At 38.9% G+C, this 3,840-nt stretch overlaps 1 non-coding gene across 1 annotated transcript; it reads left to right on the top strand.

The window, feature by feature from the left end:
* Positions 1–832: 832 nt before the first annotated feature.
* On the top strand, positions 833–996 carry LOC115934449 (U1 spliceosomal RNA). The gene has a single exon (XR_004070244.2). It is a non-coding gene; the product is annotated as a U1 spliceosomal RNA (small nuclear RNA).
* The last annotated feature ends 2,844 nt before the right edge of the window (positions 997–3,840 follow it).

Below are 3,840 nucleotides of genomic sequence, written 5' to 3'. Positions count from 1 at the left end.
ACCAGTGCATGTGTCTTTTTGGAAGAATAATTTATTTTCCTTCAGGTAGATACCCAGTAGTGGGGGTGTTGGGTCAAATGGTAGTTCTAAGTTCTTTGAGAAATCTCTGAACTGCTTTTCATAGTGGCTGAACTAATTTGCCATCTCACGAAAAGTGTATAAGTGCTCCCTTTTCTCTGCAATCTCCCAAATATATGTTGTTTTTTGATTTTTTAATGATAATCCTTCTGACTGGTATGAGGTAGTGTCTCATAGTGGCTTTGATTTGTATTTCTCTAAAGATTATTGATGTTGAGCATTTTTCATATATTTGGTGGCTGCATGTATGTCTTCTTTTGAGAAGTGTCTGTTCATGTCCTTTTACCATTTTGTAACGGGATGATTTTATTTTACTTTAATTTTGTTTATTGAATTAAGTTCCTTATAGATTCTGGATATTAGATCTTTGTTGCATGCAGAGTTTGTGAATATTTTCTCCCACTCTCTAGGTTTTCTGTCTACTCTGTTGGCAGTTTCGTTTGCTGTACAGAAGCGCTTTAATTAGATCACACCAGTTTTTGTTTTTGTTGCAATTGTTTTAGGGGACTTACTCATAAAATTTTGCCAAACTCATGTCCAGAATCATATTTCCTAGGTGTTTCTCAAGTATTTTCATAGTTTTAGGGCTTACATTAAAATCTTTAGTCTATATTCAGTTAACTTTTCTATATGGAAAAATTTAGAGGTCCAGTTTTATTTTTCTGCATATGGCTAGCTGGTTATCTCAGCACCATTTTTTAGATCTGTGTATGAATCTACAATTATCTTAACTCTTGATTAAAAAAGAAAACTCATACTTACCTGGCAGGGGAGATACCATGATCACAAAGGTGGTTTTCCCAGGAAGAGGCTTATCCATTGCACTCCAGATGTGCTGACCCCTGCGATTTCCCCAAATGTGGGAAATTCGACTGCATAATTTGTGGTAGTGGGGGACTGCGTTCGCACTTTCCCCTGAGAAAAAATAAAGAAAAAAGAAAACTCTCAAATAAAGTTAATATAACAAGGATTAAAATACCTAAGAAAAACTGCATAAAAGTTTTTGAAAAAACACCACACAAAAGTGTTTATATGGGCCGGGAGTGGTGACTTATGCCTGTAATCCCAGCACTTTGGGAGGCCAAGGCGGTCAGATCACGAGGTCAAGAGAATGAGACCATCCTGGCCAATATGGTGAAACCCCATCTCTGCTGAAATACAAAAATTACCTGGGCGTGGTGGTGTGCACCTGTAGTCCCAGCCTCTTGGGAGGCTGAGGCAGGAGAATTGCTTGAAGCAGGGAGGCAGAGGTTGCAGTGAGTGAAGATTGAGACAGAGCGAGACTCCATCTCAAAAAAAAAAAAAGTAGCGTTTATATGTTCTGGGATGAGAGAGAGATGGAGGAGGGAAAAAAAGACGAAAAAATGGGAGGAAGAAAAGGAGAAAAGGAGGAATAAAGGAAGGAAATAAGGAAAGGAGAGATAAAGAAAGAAAAACACATTAAAAATGTGTTTGTACATTTTCTTTGCAAAACCTAAAATATGAAAGCCAGGTTTGCAATACCTAAAATAAAAAAAAAGAGAAGGAGAGAAAGGATTATGATAGATATTAAGATTGCTTAAAAGAAAAATATTCTATTAACCCCGTTTGAAATATGAAACAAAAAAATGAGTAAAACTTAGGAAAGTAAAGAAAAATTATAACTTCTCAAAGTGCTAATTACAGGCACAATGACATGAAAAATCTACTGTATGAATTTAATTTGCTGAATGTACAAAGAGCTGAATGTTAATCACCAAGACAATGGGAAAAATGTCTCCAGAGACCTTTGCAGCAGCCGCTCCCATCACTGGCCCAGAGGCCTCTGAGGAAAAAAATGGTTTCATGGGACAGACCCAGGGGATCCCTGCTGTATGCAGCCTAGGGACTTGGTGCCCTGCATTCCAGTCACTCTAGCCATGTCTACAAGGGCCAAGGTATAGCTCAGGTCATTGTTTCAAAGGGTGCAAGAACTAGCCTTGGCAGCTTCTATGTGGTATTGAGCCTGCAGGTGTGCAGAAGTCAAGAATTGAGGTTTGGGAACCTCCATCTAGATTTCGGAGAATGTATGGAAATGCCTGGATATGCAGACAGAAGTTTGCTTCAGGGGCAGAACCCTCCTGTAGAACCTCTGCTAGAGCAGCGAAAAAGGGACATGTGGGGTTGGAGCCCATACGAAGAGTCCCCACCGAGGCACTGCATAGTGGAGCTGTGAGAAAGAAGAAGGCCATTGTCCTCCAGACCCCAGAATGGTAGATCCAATAACAGCTTGCAACATGCACCTGGAAAAGCTGCCAACACTCAACACCAGCCCATGATTGCAGTCGGGCGGGGGGCTGTACCCTGCAAAATCACAGGGGCAGAGCTGCCCAAGGCAGCGGGGCCCACCTCTTGCATCAGTGTGACCCAGATGTGAGACCCAGAATCAAAGGGGATCATTTTGGAACCTTAAGATTTAATTACGGCCCTTTTAAGTTTCAGACATGTATGAGGCCTGTAGTCATTTGTTTTGGCCAATTTCTGCCATTTGGAATGGGTGTATTTACCCAATACCTATATCCCCATTGCATCTAGAAGAAACTAATTTACCTTTGATTTTAGAGGGTCATAGGCAGAAGAAACTTGCCTTGTCTCAGGTGAGACTTTGGACTTGGACATTTGTGTTAAGGCTGGAATGAGATAAGCCTTTGGGGGACTGTTGGGAAGGCATAATTTTGTTTTTAAATGTGAGGACATGAGATTTGGGAGGAGCCAGGGGTGGAATGATACGATTTGGCTGTGTTTCCACCCAAATCTCATCTTGAATTTTAGCTCACATAATCCCCACATGTTGTGGGAGGTACTCGGTGGGAGGTCATTGAATAATGGGGGCAGTTCCCTTCATGTGGTTCTTGTAATAGTGAGTGAGTTCTCATGAGATCTGATGGTTTTATAAGGGGCTTTTCCCGCTGGTTGTCATGCACTTCTTCATGCTGCTGTCATGTGAAGAAGGATATGCTTGCTTCCCCATCTGCTATGATTGTAATTTTCCTGTGGCCTCCCCAGCCCTGCTGAAATGTGATTCAATTCAAACTCTTTCCTTTATAAATTACCCAGTCTTGGGTATTTCTTCATAGCAGTGCGAGAACGAACTAATACATTAGGGGTCCACTTTTATTCTTCTGCATATGGCTAGCCAGTAATCACAGCACCATCTTCTAGAACTGTTAGTGAATCCATAATTATTGTAAATTTTAATTTAAAAAGAAAACTCTAAAATAAAGTTAATATAACAAAACATTAAAATACTTAAGAAAAACTGAATACAAGTTTTTGAAAAGAAGTTCTATATAAAAGTGTTCATATGTTCCTGAATGAGAGAGAGCTACAAGGCGGAAAAAGGAAGAAAGAAAAAAAAATAAATGGATGGAAAGAAGAAGGAAGGAAGGAAGGAGAAAGAAAGAAAGAAGGAAAGAGAGAGAGAAAAGAAAGAAAAGAAAGACGTTAAAAGTTTGTGTGCACATTATCTTTGCAAAACCTAAAATAAGAAAGAAAGATTTGAAATACCTAAAATAAGAAAGAAAGAGAGAAGGAAAGAAAGAATGAGAGAAAGAAAAAAGAAAGAAAGAGAAAAAGAAAGAAAAAGAAGGGAAGAAAGAACGAAGGAAAGAAAGAAAGAAGGAAAGAAAGAAAAGAAGAGAAAAGAAAAGAAAAGAAAGGGTTATGATAGATATTAAGATTGCCTAAAAGAAAAATTTTCCATTAACCACATTTGAAATATAAAACAGGAAAAGAAATAAGTAA

Source organism: Gorilla gorilla, chromosome 3, assembly GCF_029281585.2.
Source record: "Gorilla gorilla gorilla isolate KB3781 chromosome 3, NHGRI_mGorGor1-v2.1_pri, whole genome shotgun sequence".
Taxonomy (NCBI): Eukaryota; Metazoa; Chordata; class Mammalia; order Primates; family Hominidae; genus Gorilla; species Gorilla gorilla.
The sequence above is the reverse complement of the archived record's forward strand: the minus strand, read 5'-3'. Positions and strand labels throughout refer to the sequence as shown.